Source organism: Miscanthus floridulus, chromosome 8, assembly GCF_019320115.1.
Source record: "Miscanthus floridulus cultivar M001 chromosome 8, ASM1932011v1, whole genome shotgun sequence".
In the NCBI taxonomy this organism is placed as follows: domain Eukaryota; kingdom Viridiplantae; phylum Streptophyta; class Magnoliopsida; order Poales; family Poaceae; genus Miscanthus; species Miscanthus floridulus.
Window position 1 is genome coordinate 157,372,322 of NC_089587.1, and position 17,038 is coordinate 157,389,359.

The 17,038-nt window shown below is 41.9% G+C and overlaps 1 non-coding gene across 1 annotated transcript; it reads right to left on the reverse strand.

The window, feature by feature from the left end:
- Window positions 1-7,217: 7,217 nt before the first annotated feature.
- Window positions 7,218-7,324, reverse strand: LOC136478714 (small nucleolar RNA R71). The gene has a single exon (XR_010764430.1). It is a non-coding gene; the product is annotated as a small nucleolar RNA R71 (small nucleolar RNA).
- Window positions 7,325-17,038: the final 9,714 nt, after the last annotated feature.

Here is a 17,038-nt window from a genome sequence, read left to right on the forward strand (position 1 = left end):
TCAAGTTTTTGCATGTCCTCTAGATGGATCTGAATGATTGTATTGTTTGGATCATTTCAACATGAAATCATGTATTGGTGATAATAGGAGAGTTGTAGTTCTTTTCCTAAGCTTTCTAAAATATTTGAGATCACTACTTTTGGTGGTCTAGAACTCTAGTTATAGCTTTTCAAAGTGGAATGGTAGATTTATATCCAAATCTGGATAGAGATGCCTTCTTGGTGTTGTTTGACCTTGTTAGCTGTAGAATCGTCTTAAAATGATAATGAGAAAGTTATAGATAACTTAATAAGCTTTTTATAAAGTTAAGAATCATGTTTGCTGAATGACTAGAACTCCAGTTATGCATTTCTGAAGTTAATATCAGTTTTCTATCCTTAGATGTATAAGCTCTGCTTCATGATGTATTTTGACCTTGTTATTTGTTGAATCAACTTTTGGTGTTAATAACAAAGGTTTAGATAATTTCATTAGCTTTCTATAAAGTCTTTAATAACACTTTTTGCATTCCTAGAACTCTAGGTATGATTAAAACAAGAGATTGTGGTGTTGCTATTCAGAATCTGTGTTTGTACCTAAAATTGTTTGCTTCACCTTGCTTTGCTTTGTGTGTTGCCAGGTGTGGCTCATGCCTTTGATGGTGTTAAGTTAATATACCTAAAACCTTGTGAAACTTGTGTCATGATTGGTGCTACCTTTGTCGCTATCCTAGCATGATAGGTGGTGCGATGTTTAGTTAACTAACGTGGAGTGCTTATATATGTTCAGTGTAACCTTGTGCTCATCTTGAATACTTTTATGTGAGGTATCTCATATTACCATTCTTCATATTCATGCACTTGCATTGTTGCATCTCATCTAGGTATGCTGGATGCACCACGTGAAGGACGTGATGATTGAGTCAAACCAGAAGACGGTGTTGGTGGACCTATCCCGAAGATGGAAGGACCCCTGGAGTACATGCCTAAACAGGAGATGCACACCAAGCCAGTGTCATCTAATAGACAATAACCTAGTGTTGGATCCTAGGCAAGCCCCGAAGCATTCTAAGCCTTCTATGTTTTTACAAATATCACTTGAGTCCTTTATGTTTGACGCATTAGGTTATAAGAGTTGATTGGAACCACTTGATGCATAGAACTACCTTATCCAGAAATATACCTTGAACCCTATGTAGGTCTAGGATCAAATGTATGCTTAGCAATGCTTAGACCGGTAGAAGTCAGGTGATTTCTTGTCGCCTACGAGATATAGGTGGATACCAAAGCACAGTTGGCTATATTTGCTGTCGTGAAAATAACCATGTGTTGATAAATAAAAGAAGACCGAGCAGGATTGTGATAGAGAAGCAACAAGGCATGGAGGTCTTGGTGCATATTTATCTCCATCTGTGTTAGTTAAGGACCGATTCGTTGTACGTCCTCATGTCATGTTGAACGCATGCCTAACACTTAGTTGGCCGGATAAGTCGTTCCGACTGCAAAGCCAAGTAGCTCAACACAGGATGGGACCTAGTAAGTGAAAGTGCGCACACTGGAGGTAGTAAGGATGTGCGGGGAGCCAGTGGTGTGAGTCCAAGGGTAGGCTAGGCCTAAACTTCCTGGCAGACTGGTAGTATCCCTGAGGGTGCGGCGCTGATCGGACCCGTGATTGTACCTGAGTTGTACCAAAGGTTACCTAAGACTACCTTGGCATAGGTATGTCTAGATTTGTGTTAGGAATAACTCCCCAGCTGGTTGGAATTGATTTGAGTCGCCATCTCTCCTAGATAGTGAGAACTTGACTAAGCAGCGGCAACATAGCATTAATTAATGGAATTTGATGGTTATGATGAATATGGAAATGTTACACCAGATATGGTTACTAATGCTTGTTAGCTTAATCACATAATTGCTCTAGTATAGGTGCTAATCTAGAGATGAATAGCTATAATTAACTTGGTTACCGAATTACAAATGTATAGCTCAACTAGTGGCTTTTATGCAAAATTTTGTCAAGCTAGCTCCACCTATAAAGCCTTGCATACTCCCTAGTGTAACTTTATTTCTAGTCTATGATGGATAAGTCTAGCTGAGTATATTCGAGTACTTAGGGTTTATCCCACCATGTTGCAGGTGAAGTTCTCGGCCTGCTGAAGATGGTGGCTAACCGCTGGTGGGCTCGGTGACTCTATATTTATTTCTCATTTATATGCTTTTATCAGAGGATGTCACTTGTGCTAGCAATGTATTTAGAACTTATATTAATGTAATTATTTGAAAGCTATGTTGTTTTCCCTTGACCGGTTTTGAAACCCAAACTTGTACTATTATTTGTGAACCCATTTATAATATTATTTCCGCTGCAACTCTATGTATATGATGTGTATTTGCTTAATCATGTGATCTTGTTTATGATGTTGATTTACCGAGGTCCTTTGTGACACTCAACGGACTACCGGGTTTATATAAGTAAAAGTTTGCACACATCAACGTGTTAAACGTGGACAACCATACTTGATCTTGTATAAATTGGGTGGTTCCATCACAGGGAGTACTCCAACAGTGCCTGCAACAATGAGAATGAAAGGGCTTAGGCAAGATCACGGCGCTGGCTATGGTGTTGGGCTCATTCAATTGACACTCACCCCATAGGAGTCGTACATCCCCTGCTAAAGGCCGAAGAACTCCCCCACATGGCCTACCATCACCATGAAGGAGTCGTAGAAGAAGGTGACCAGCTCATCGAAGGCGCCACACCGCTTGATCAGCTCCAACCATGTGTCCGCCTTAGGGCCATCGTCTAGAATGTGGGGCCTACCGTCGATAGCCTAAGGGGAGCTGACGCAGCTGCTGATGAAGAGCCAGCTTCCTCACGCCCTAGTGGTGGGGGGAGGACAGCGATGTTGGCCTCATCCTGATCCTCCTCTACTTTAGAGGGGAAGCTCCCTGAGTGGGGGCCTCCCACCATGGTGTCGAATCCTACCTGGCGTGTTGGGGCTATAGCGACTGGCCCTACCATGATGGTGTCTGATGTTGTCGCTCTGTTCATCGAAGGCGACAACAGTGGGCAGTGGTGCAACATTAGCACCAGCGGCTGGACTAAAGCCATCGCACTACCTAAAGCCTCCACCGAGGAAGACTCCCTACAAGTCAACACCCATGTCATCAAGCCATGAACAAACCACCTTCAAGCAGAGGTAGCCTAACCGGTGAAGGCACTCACCTACCGCTCGAAGAGAGCCTCAAAGCAGAGTGCCTTTTCCGCAAAGGTGGCCCTACCCTAGGGGGACTCGAGCAAGGACGCTTCCTGGTGGAGCGAGCGGCCAGCGACTCCCCTAAGAACCTTCGAAGGTGGCCTTAGCTCCCTGTGCCCTAGGGCTAGGGGGAATGGAGACCTCGCCTAGATACAGGAGGTTGTTGGGTCTCGGCTCATACACTGAGATTGGAGCCAAGACTTCACCAACCGCTGGCTTCCTCAACGTAGATCCTAGCACCATCCACACCACTCTAGCCATAGAATCCTTGGAAAGATTCCCTCTACCACCATGGATGGGTCCCCTACCCCAATGTACTCCCACATCAGGGTCAGCCTCACCATCAACAGGAGGATCTGGTGAAATAGGAACTCCTAGAGCACCATCCAGCCAGTTAGTCTAGCATCCTTTAGGGTAGTGATCCAGCCTAGTAGCCCCTCAACAACCTCGAGGGTAGGCCCCTCTAGCAAACTCTTCTAAGACAGAGGCACCACCGACCTCAGGCGGTCTCAGGAGAAGGCCAGAAGGGACCTAGAGGGGTTAGAGAGGAAGAACCATTTCTGGTGCCACCCCTTCTCCATGGTAGGGAAAGAAAGCTCTAGGTACCACAACTTTAGATTATTGTGCATCTAGATGGTGGCGGTGTCAATCCATCTCATAGATCTATCATTGTCCTTATTTAGGTTCAGGTAGAAGATCCACCTCCACAAGTCAAAGTGGGGCTCAATGTCTAAGTAGCACTCACAGGGAGTGATGAACACTGCAAGGCGCACCACCCCATGTGGCATCAGGTCATGAAACCATAGCCTAAAGTGGCAAAGGAACCTCCCCACGAATGGATGTGTGGTGACCCCAAAACCAGTGAGGTGAAAGGGGATGAAGGAGATGACCTATGACTCCCTTAGTGTGGGGTTTGACGCATCCAGATCCTATAGGTTCCATCTAGAGGAAGAATTAACCATGCCTGGCCACCTCCAACATCTCGCCCTCGGCCTTTGACATGTCCCACTCCACCATTGAAGCATAACCTTGTGGGAGGCACAAGCAATTGCGGTGGCGCTTAGATGGAGAAGCAAAGAGGAAGCAGGAGAGAAAGGTATGCCCACTCTCTTCTCAATCCGACCCTTTCTATAACTCAAGCATGTAGGTGTGGACACGGGCCAGCCCAGGCATGCCACCCACTCCATGCATGCCTCCTCACAGGACTTGGGGGATCCACCTCCCCTAGGCCCACCGACTATCATCAATAGCTCGGATCCACACGCACCAAGTGCCGTGGCTCCTCCTCCATAGATCTGCTCCACATGGTCCTGATGTCCCATCTCCTAGATAAGACAGGATGGCGCAGGGGCACACGTGTGTGTCATAACTTGTCCACTAGGCACAACGGCCCAGATGCCATCAACTGTCTGCGCAAGGCGCCAGCGGATGGGACATGCACAGAAGCCACCCCCTTCATTGGCAAGGAGGCCACATAATGGCCTCGGGGGCTACACCAACTCCCTAGATGGAGTAGCCTGACCCCCCGATCAATGGGCCCTCGAATGGCGCATCCCCCAAAAACCAACCAACTCCCCAAAGTTGGGTTGGGAGCCACTGAGTAGTGGGCCCAATGAGGGCCTTCGTCTAAGCCTTAGCATGCTCCCACTTCCCCGATCTAGGGCTACAAAGGGTTGGCCCTAGAAGGCCAGCTTGAGAGGATCAGGACCTATTATCGCAGCCCTCAGAAGGGTGTGGAGCTCTAGTTGATTAGATGGCCCCAAGCCAGAGCCCAGCGCTCTTGATCACTCGGCCCACTATAGGCTTCATTCAGAAAGGAGGGCGACCATAGGCCTATAGTCGGCAACTCTGTTGATGGTAGTTAACAACTATTATAGACCGTCAATATAACATGCATAAGGGTATAAATATGATCACCAACAAATGTCTAGGGGTTTAAACTATCAAATTCCATGAGTTTTGGTGAATCAATAATTTCTGCAGGGCTTATTCAGAAAACCATCATGGTGAACCTACATGCTAGAATTAATTGCTCTTATCCATAGCGAAATGGACACCAGAAGGTTCTAGAAGACTCAAGAGGACTCCACACTGAAGCCGATAGAAGACGCTGACCTGTAGGCCGCCCAGTCCCCTAGGGACCACATGTCGGTCTCTATCGCAATGTCGGTTCTCCATCGCCTCCTAGGTTGTATCTACACCATCCTTTAAGTTGGTTTGATCCAAGGGCTCACGATGGATGCTCTGGCCTATATATACCAGCCCCTACCACCCCCTAGAGGTAGAAGTCATTTGAGAAGATAGAAACCCTAATCATCCTCAGAGCTCCATCATATTCTAGGGCATAGCTAGTTAGGCTAGGTCTAGATAGGGGTAAGCAGGTGTCGCTTGGATTCCTGATCTTATCAAGAGCGTGGTTTGGTATAATCTTTGTACCCCCTTTCTTTTGTATCTCCATTACTTTTATATGTTTGCTACAATTGTTATGACAACATTAGTGTTCATCTCATTTATGTTCTTAGCTATCATGTTCATTGTCTACTTTGATTATATACTTAGTATATCAAGATTATCATTATATTTATGCATAAGTTCATATAGCGCTGACCCTTAAGTACACGGGGTGAGTAGTTGACATTGTGTAAGCGTGGTGCTTATACATTATTTATCTGCAGATACACCCTATATTCTGGGTCATGTGGTAGATCACAGATGTGACACTCCTGTTGAGTCCTTTGTAGTCCAATCCCTGAATATAGGTGCAAGTAGGGTCCGGTTACGAAGGAAGAAAAGCTTTGTTCTTAATCTTCCTTAGTAATATCCCTTATGTGTAGATATGAAGTTGATTTTAGCCGTGATTATTAGGTGTAATTGCCCTAATCATTGTATGCTTTGACTTGTAATTAAGAATAACTTAGGAATTATTCCTCTAATATTCTTCTTAACAATGCTAATGCCATAGAAAGGAGTACTTTGAGTGATTTATTATTGATCAATACTTGTCATATACATATTCTATCCTATGACTTACCCCTATTGTGAGTAGAAATTGGTTATGGTTTACTTCTCCATCAATAGTATAAGTTATCAATACATGTCCATGCCAGACCTTCCCTGTGGTAAAAATATAAATAATGATACCTAGAATACTTCCGGGTGAAGTGCTACAATGGTGTATTATCTATGCACTTGCAGATCCTTTTCTTTCATATATTTATTCTTTCAAGTCATAAGTAATTAACAACCAGCATTTCTGGCATCGTTGCTAGGGATTAAATTCATAACCTTGTTCTTACTAGCGATGTTAAGAAATGTCAACAAGCATTTTTGGCGCCATTGTCGGGGAAGGTAGCTAGGCAAAGGAAGTATTGAAAAATTTATAGTTATTGATGTGATCGAGATAACCATTGACCTCTACTCAAATAGGCTTACCCTTGTTTTGTCTACTTGTGTATCTTATGCAGGGTAATGTATGACTAGTTTTGATCTTCCGACAAACTACATTGAAGATCTAGAAGCATTAATCTGGAGAACTAGAGCCAAACTCAAGAAGGTCTCAACTTTAGAATTGGAAGACAACCAGACAAGGCAAAGCTTAACAATAGAATTTGAAGCCATGGCCAATAATACTCCCCATGAATTCTCTTCTCCAACTACAACCAACATCCATACTAGACCAATAGTCAATGTTGGAGACAATAGATTCGAGCTCAAGCCAGCTCTCATCAACATGGTGCAAGCAAGCCAATTTTGTGGGAAGGGACATGAAGATGCCAGTGCACATCTCCAACACTTCCTAGAGATCTATAGCACTTTCACCATCAAAGGAGTGATCCAAGATGCCATACTACTTTGTCTCTACCCATTCTCACTCCTAGGGAAGCTGAAGCAACGGTTCTACGCCAACAAGGATAGAAACACTACATGAGATAACTGATCCACTGCCTTCCTAGCCAAGTTCTTTCCCACGGGCAAGACCAATGCCCTACGTGGGAGAATTTCAAGTTTTCAACAACAACATGATGAATATGTCCCTGAGGCATGGGAACATTTTCAAGATTATATTGTAGAGTGTCATCATTGTGGGATCGAAAATTAGCTACTCATGCAAACTTTCTACCACAGGTTGACCAATAGTACCCGTGACACTATGGATGCTGCTACTAGAGGTGCTTTCCTGTCACTCACAATCCTAGCTGCAACAACTCTTGTAGAGAAGATGGCCTCCAACCAAGGTTGGAATGAAGAATGTCTTCAGACCCACAAGAGAGGTGGGGGTATGCATCAACTCAAGGAGGTAGACATTCTATCTACCAAGATGGACCTACTAATAAAGAAGCTTGAAGATCGAGCCAATGAGAAGCAAGAAGTCATGCACGTTCATGATTCCCGCATGGCATGCAAAGTGTGTGGCAACACTGGGCATCTAGGGAACAACTATGCTAAAAGTCTTGAGGATGTGAACTTCGTCAATAACAACTACTTTCATCCTTAATAGGATCAAGGATGGAACCAACAACAGAGGCTAAACTACCAAGGTAATTACCAAGGTAACCCTCAAGCTAACAATTATAATAACTTCAATCAACCACCCTTGAGAGAATTAATTGCTGACCAATCTAAAGTTATGGAGGGATTATCTAGGAAGGTAGCTACCAATGATAAGATTCTAGAGAACATAAATAATAGAATGGATAGCTTTGCTTTTGCCATTAAGAACCAGCATAGCTTTAATTAAATGATAGAATCACAAATAGCTCAGTTGTCAGTTGCTGTTCCTCCATCCGAAAAAGTAAGATTCTTGGGTAGCCGGAAGATCTTGAAACTACAAATCTTGTCAATATTCATAATGCAACTTACTACTACTGTGATAGAACTGCCCAATTTATACAAGATCAAGTACGGCTATCCCTACTAACACATTGACACGCGCATACTTTCACTTATATAAATCAACATCACAACCAAGATCGCATGATTAAGCAAATACACATCACATAACAAGGTTGCAGCAGAAATAATATTACAAATGGGTTCACAAATAATAGTACAAGTTTGGGTTTCAAAACCACTTAGTGAAAACAACATAGCTTTCAAATTACATTGCTAGCATAAGTGACATCATCCAACAAAAGCATATAGATGAGAAGTAACTATAGAATCACCGAGCCACCAGCGGTTAGCCACCATCTTCACAGGCCGAGAACTCCACCTGCAATATGGTGGGATAAACCCTGAGTACTCGAATGTACTCAGCTAGACTTACCCGTCGAAAACCAAAACAAATGACACCAAGGATCATGCATAGCTTAATTTAGTGGATCTGGCTGGACAACCTTTTTGCATAAAAGCTTGAGTAACCATTAGCATTATTCACCTGTACTAGCAGTGACTTTTAGCCATTACCTATCATCTAAATTAGCACCTATACTAATCAATCACTTGATTAAGTTGCAAACAATAATAACCATATCAGGTATTTCATAGCTCATTGTCATTATCATCATCATCATTTAACCATATCTTAAAATTTAGTGAATATATGTTGCCGCTGCTTAGTCAAGTTCTCACTATCTGGGAGAGACGGCGATTTGAATTGATTCCTATCCAGCTGGAGGGGTATTCCTAACACAAACCCTACTTCCCCCGTCAGGGTCGCAAACAAGTTACCTTTGGTACAACTCAGGAGAAAAATAAAAGAAAAGACACGGGTCCGGGCCGCCCTGCATTCTCAGAGAACCACTCTGCCAGGAAGTGTAGGATTTTAAGCACCTGACTCCCCTTGGACTTATGCCAATGGCTCTCCACACATCCTTACTACCTCCAAAATGCATCCAACCCCCACGGATCCTGGCCTGAGTTGAGCTACTCAGCTTCATGGTCAGAACGACTTATCCGGCCAGCTAAGTGTTAGGCTATGTTCAACATGACATGAGGACATACAGTGTATCGGTCCTTAAACGACATAGACGGGGATAGATTCACACCCAAGACCTCCATGCCTTGTTGCTGCACTACCGTCATCCCGTCCGGTCTCTTTTCATTATTAACACATGGTTCTTTTTCATGATAGCAAATATAGCCAATCATGACTAGAGCTCATCCTACATCTCGCAGGTGACAGGAAATCACCTGACTTCTACCGGTCTATGCATAGCTAAGCATCATTCGATCCTACACTTAATTAGGATTCATAGGATTTTATCTGGACAAGGTAAGGATATAATGCAACAATTGGTTCCAACCAATTCCTATACTTAATGCATCATCAACAATAAAAGATACTCAAGGTATTTGTAAAGACATGGGAGACTTAGAATGCTCCGAGGCTTGCCTAGGATTCGACACAAGTCAGTTCAGTTAGCTTGCAACGTCTTGGTGACATCTCCGGTCCTAGCACTTGCTTAGTCCTTCCATCTTTGGGATAGATCCACCAAACCCAATCTTCGAGTTTGGCTCCACATCACATCCTTCACGTGGTTCATCTAGCGTACCTAAATGAGATGCAAGATGCATGTGTATGAATGTGATGAATGGTAACACAAGATGCATCACATAAGCATTCAAGACAAACACAAGGTTATGCAAGATATAGACACCAATAGCTATTTAACTAACATCACACAACTAACTATAGAGAGCAAGCACATCAAGCATGACACAGGTTTTACAAGGTCACAAGTATCATAACTTGACCAACAACAAGGGCATAAGCCACACTTAGCAACACATGAAGTAAACAACCACAACTAGCATATGTCTATTTCTGGACTGGAAACAACAGCTTCATGTTTGGATCATAACTAGAGTTATACAAATCCAATAGCCATGCAACAAGACATTCTGGAAAGCTTATGACATTTTCTACAATTCATCTTTAATTATCTTAGCATGATTCTCTAGCTAACTAAGTCAAATGTACCCATTTATAGACATTGGTCCACAATTGACAGAGAGCAGCCATTTCTGAAACCCAACTTTAAATAGGCATAACTCACAAACCACCAAGCCAAATACCACCAAATTTTAACAGCATCTAGATACATGAATTATCTACAACTTTGTTAATATCACCAAAAGCTCATTCAAATCCTAACTAGATCAAACACTAGCATCTTTCGGATCTGCTCAGAATACAATCAAAACCCGATAGAAGACTTAAAAGTCATGTAACTCCTACACTATCAGGCCTATGGCCTTACAATTTGAACACAAGAAAGATCATGAAATTTTCTACAACTTTTGTATTCACTACAACCATAGCAAACATCATTTACAGCACGAAAATAATTGCACAAGCAAAACTGCAAATGCAACCCAACAGCAGTGGTACAGAAAACTGATAGGAATTTCTGAGAAGCATAACTGGAGTTCTAGACCTCCAACAAAGGTGAACCATAACTTTTTGAAAATCTTAGGAAGTTACCTACAACTTTCTTATTCTCATCTTAAGATGATTCTACAGTTAGAAGGGTCAATTAATCCAATAATTGCATCTCTGTCCAAAACATAGACAGAAACTGACATGCCACTTTAAACAGCTATAAATGGAGTTATACATGTCCAATAAATGTGGTTCTAGACTTTTTAGAAATATTGTCAAATTATAAACAACTTTGTTGTAAACACCTCAAGCTAATTCTACTATTAAGAAGGCCCCACAATAAGAACAAGGAAACCCTCTCTGGGTTTGGGCAGAAACAGCCACAGAGATTTAAGCAAGTATAACTCAAGATCTACTTAACGACAAAACATGATATTTAGCTTTTTGAAAAGCTTACTAAAAGTACTACAACCCATGTATTATCATGAAGTCATGATTCATAACTTAACTAAGCCAATTAATTCAAACATGCAGGACTATTCAGAATAGGAGCAAAGCAATACAGTACATTTGTTATTTTTATAACTCTAAAAATATAAATCCTACACTTCTGACATTTTTACCAGACAACAACAATCACCTTATGAGCACTCCATAAAAATTTCTCATTTATTTGAGCAAAAGAACTATAGTTATGACAAAGACAAATACAACTAGCATTAAAAACCTAACTGCATAAATCTATTTTTACAGCTAAACCTTTAAACTAAAACATGTAATATTATAGATCTAGTGCATAGATAATTTCACAAGGATTCCAAAAAGTCCTCATTTACTATTTTACGATTTTTCTACAAATTACTACAAATTTTCAAAGTGGAGCATTCAAATCTGTAAAAACCAGAGAAAAGGAATTGAAATCTTGCATCGGGGTCTCTACGGAAAATATAAATCAAATGTCAGCGAAGAGGTCCTCCAGAGCACTATTCACATGTGTCACAACTTCACAGAAAGAACCTTCCTTTTTCTCGAATTCAAGCGCGAAGTCCCTGGTCGTGAATCAGAGCAGGCGACGAGCTCGGCACGGCCGATTTCCGCCGGCACAAGCCCCTGCCGTCGGCGTGAGGTGGCGCTAGGGGAAGAAGGGTCCTGTGCGCACCAAAGGAGGGGCATAGCTCGAATAGAGGCATCCAGAATTGTCCTGACCACGAGCAGCAGCGGCTCTAAGCCGCCGGCTTTGGCGACGGTGGGAAAAGGGCGGCAGCGGACGGTGGTTTTAGCTGGCACAGGTGGCTCCAGCGGCGAGCTGTAAGGCCGCTACAAGCCGTGGACTACGCTAGGCCATAGCCTAGCCAGTGGTAGCAGCAGGAGGACAGCATAGTTGCTCGAGCTTGCTGTGGCCATGGCACAACCGTGCTCAAGCATGCGCGCAGGCGCTGGAGAGCGAGAGGGGCGATGGAGAGGCGAGAGAGGAGGCGAGGGCCGCTCGGGCGCTCGGTTTGAGGGGCAGGGGCACTCGGCAGCGCGTGGCGCAGAGCTTGGATGCGCGTCAGCCATGGCAGGGCGCGCTTCGGTGCATGGCTGCCATGACGTCATTTCGTCGAACACGTGGCGCACGTCGCGGTGCTCAACTTGGAGGCCGTGATAGGGATGCTTGCGTGCTGAACTGGGCTATGGCCCTTGAATAAAAATTGTTCCACTTCTGATGATCTACAAACTTTATTAAGGGATCATAGCCATTGGGGCAATAGATTAGCGGTTAATGACACTCCAAGATGGTAGTGTCAGTGCATTAACGACGATTAACAACCTCCAAAAATTGATGGGCCAAATGAAGTCAACTGAGTGTCATCTTCATCATGCTCTTCTCCATCATGTATACTCCAAGTTTTATTTTGGGACCTGCTCACTTTGCTTAACAAAATCACGAGAACGTAAGATGCCAATGGCGACGACGATGAATTCCAGACTTAGAAAAATTCTAAGTCTGAAAACAACCGTTGTATCAATTTTCGAGCCTCTGTTTGACTTAGTTCCAAGTTGATCTGGCTCTTGGTCCAAACATAAAGTTTGTTGTACATAACATGGAATCCAACTTTTATTTAGGTTCCACTACCATGCAAACACTCTAAGCTGCAGTTCAAACCAAGTCAAAGTAGCATCACTATAAAGCTTAAATCACCCTTTTTGATCTATTGGAGCATTTTCTGGCCACCTGCTCAACATGAACCCTTCATAACTTTTGTTCATGAGTGCAAGTAGAGTTGTTTGAGCAAGGTACCAAGGTTTGGTTGACTTCATAGGTTTCCATCCACTTGATAAAGCAATTCATGCAAAGATATGACTTATCATTTCATGTGACTTTTTGATTCCAAACTTCATGAAACTTTTTCATGGATCAATATAGATGGATATTGATGCGAGACACATGAAACAAGTACATCCAGCATTACACAAGCATACTTTTTTTAGAAAAGGCAACATGTAAGCAATGGTCCATGGTCCAAGTTTAAGTGGTGGCTCATTTTCATATGTTTGACCTAACATCTCCATCACCACTTAACATGTCAAGGTTGAGCTTAAACCCATTGCTTAACTGGTGACAAACACCTGGGGTGTTATAACTACATGGAGCCATTGATGGGAAGGTGGATAGATTATTCCCTACTAGACAAGAAGAGTGATCTAGGGAGACCTGTCATCCCCATCACCATTGGACCTCACATTTTCCAAGAAGCTGTATGTGACTTCGGAGCGAGTGTCAACATCATGCCTAAGGTAATTTATGAGAAAATTAATGGAGATACTTTGTTGTATACAAATATGTGTTTGCAGCTTGTAGATCAGTCACTCTGCTATCCCAAGGGAGTCCTTGCAGATGCCATTATTCGAGTGGGACAATCATAGGTTCTCGTAGACTTTGTGGTTTTGGAAATAGGTGGAGATGAAAGGGCACCCATCATCTTGGGAGGACCTTTCCTAAGCACCATGAAACCAATCATCTATGCAGATAGTGCCAAGATTTGTTTCACAATCAAGGATAAAAAGGAGAAATTTTCTTTCAAGAATCGTATCTTGCAATCTCTTAGACATCTGCAGACGTCGTACTCATTTGAAGAAACAACAGTGACCAAGAAGAAAAACAACCAGAGAAGGAGGAAGAACAAGGTCAGGTAGTCACTAGAAGAATCAGTCAACATGATCAACACACTCCGATTAGAGTACGACCACCTCCTCACTTCACCATTCCTTGCCAAGAAGGATGATCCTGGTGTACCAACGATCAAATGTACCATTGGACAAAGAATCTTCCACAAGACCTCTTGCGACATTGGATCGGGTGTCAATATAATGTCCAAGGTAATGTATGAATACTTATTTGGTGATGAACCTTTGTTCCCTACATACATACAATTGTAGATGGTAGACCAATCAATTCAATTCCTGGAGGGGATAGCTAAAGATATCATGGTAAGAATACATGATCATTGTGCCCCTACCAACTTCATGGTTCTGGACATGGGAGAAGAAGAAGATGATACACCCATCATCCTAGGAAGACCATTACTCAATACCACTAACGTGATCATCTATGTTGGATCTAGACAAGTCCACTACCAATTCCCTAGAGAAAAGGTATGCTGTTATTTTAATAGTTATACCACTTTTGAGCAGCCAAAGAAGAACCTCTCTACGAGACGTCGATCATCTTGACACCAAAAGAATCAACTCCCAATGGATGAAAAGCAAGAACATGAAGAACCCATGAAAGATGAACCTACTCTGCCAAGGTCAAGTCCATAGACCAGACAGGTGTGGAAGGAAAAGGTGGCAACATTAGAGTCACCATCACTAGAGGTGCAACCATCAAAGTCTCCATCTCCGGGACCGACAGATGCACCCGAAGAATGAGCAAGATAGGAGAAAAGTCTTGTTCGGAGAACTTAAAAATCCAAACCCTCATCGGGAGGTAACATCAGTAGTTATCCATATTTACTTTCTAGCATTCCATGAATTCTTTTCACTTTAGCATATTTACTTTTCTTCATTTACATTGTGCTAATAAAAGAAAAATAAAAAGTTTCATGACTGCATTTCATCATTGCATTATAGATCCCAAGCCCCATGTGAATAAGTCTATGGTGTAAATACCCATGGGAATATTCATTGTGGTGGCATAAAAATTAAAAATACCATGCATACATATTTTCTGTTCTGCATATCATAAATTTAGAAAATACAAAAAAATAGTAGAGAGACACCCTGCTAGATTCTACCAATACAAAAATATTTCTAAACCTTAGGAATGACTAATCTCCGAATGGCTGATCGATAACCCCTTATCCTAATCCGTTCCACGAGTTTTGGTATTCTTGTTGGCATTTTGCATGATGATGCACAAAGATTAAGAGTAAGTTCACCCGGTTGTCTTCATCTCATTCTATCCTAGGATGAGAAGGGCATCTACTGGCAAATCTGCTCTGAGAAGAATCACTCAACTTCAACATTCGACCACGCCAACATCTAGCTTGGGGAAAGAGCATCCCCCATGTATCTAGATAAGTATTTATTTCCATTTACTATTTTTAAGTTTGCTATATATTTGCTAAAGAAATAAAAAATGCATAACAAACTAAAAAATAATAAAAAGTTGTCTTATCTAGTTATATGTTATTAGAGTGTGATCTTAAAAGTGAGAAAACAAAATAAAAAGTGTGTGTCTAGTTTTCTGTTTTTAAGAGCTAAATAAATGGACTCTGAGGATAATCGCTTGTAATGGAAATGATGAATAGTTGCTCTATCGTAATTCCTTTCAAGTACCTAGTTTTTAGTCTTGAATTCTCCTGAGTTTTGGATACGACTATTTTTATATAAGAATTTACTATGAACTTGAAACTCATGGGTAGCATATGCTTGATCTAAGTCTAGGTAATTGACATATATGATGTGAGAAGGTCAAAGCTGCTTTTTACCTTGTTTAAAGTGATACTAAAGTTTCAAAGATTTATCTTTTGAAAAACATAAAAATACTACATGATGAGCTCCTGTATGACAAAGCTTGAATTCCTACCAGAGCCATATATGTTATTTAGATTAGGAAAACTTCCAATCATATATGTTGCTTGTTTGCGTTGAGTTTAGTCATGCTTTGTTGACCCTTATGAGAGGTTTGTCATGCTCTTAAAATCAAGATCACGTACACACCACCATATATGCACTACTCCTACACTAGGGGTAGGCGCAAAAACATGCCATCTAGATCCACCCAAAAATGTTTTACTCCTACACTGGGAGTAAAACACTAAAAACATGTTCATAGGATTATCCACCAAATAAATGCTCCAAGTTCTTGTTGCTATCTCTCAAAAGTTGTGTTGCAGAAAAGAAGCATGGGGCTATGCAAAAGTTATTCATAAAAAAAGAAGAAAGAAAAAAAAGAGTGAGAAAAAATGGACAAGTGTCTAAGATATTGAAAACAATGGGTACTCAGATGCCCACCTAAAAGAAAAGAAAAGAAAAAACAAAAAAAGAGATAAATAAGATAGCCCATGTTTTCTTGCAAAGTATTTTCTGAGTTCCAAAAGAGAGATATGCTTTCAAGGAGCATAGAATTAGGTTAGCCACCATATATGTCCACCATATACATCCATACACATGCACATCTTAATTTGATTGTATGACTTAACTCTCTTTGGATCTGAGGTTTGACTTTACAATATATGCATTGCAAGTATGCCCTTTCATGCTATTTTCCACTCCTATGAGCTCCACATAAGTCTTAGTTGTAGGAAGAGAAAGGCATAACATCACTATTACCTTGGTGATGATCCACAAATACCACATATATTGAGAGATGAGAGTGTCATACAATGGAAGCTCTAAGTTTTATTTTGAAAATTTACAAAAACTCTAGGATAATGGTTGAGCAAAGAACTTGAGACATAGTGCTTAACTTGATCGTTCTATCTTTCAATTGCTCAAGACCCAAGTGAAGGCTAAGACTCCACACCGAAGCAGACAGCAAGATGCTGCCAGGTGGGGCTGGCTAGCCCCACCTGTAGGCCGCTTGGCCCCCTAGGACCCACATGTCGGTCTCTATCGCAATATCATTTCTCCACCGCCTCCTAGGTTGCATCTACGCCATCCTTTAAGTCAGTTTGATCCAAGGGCTCATGATGGACACTTTGGCCTATATATACCAGCCCCAGCCACCCCCCATGGAGGCATAAGTCATTTGAGAAGGCAGAAACTCTAATCATCCTCAGAGCTCCACCATATTCTAGGGCATAGCTAGTTTGTCTAGGTCTAGAGGGAGGCAAGCAGGTCTCGCTTGGATTCTCGATCTTGTCAAGAGTGTGCTTTGGTATAATCTTTGTACCCCCTCTCTTTTTGTATATCCATTACTTTTATATGTTTTCTACAATTGTTATGACAACATTAGTGTTCCTCTCATTTATGTTCTTAGTTATCATGTTCAT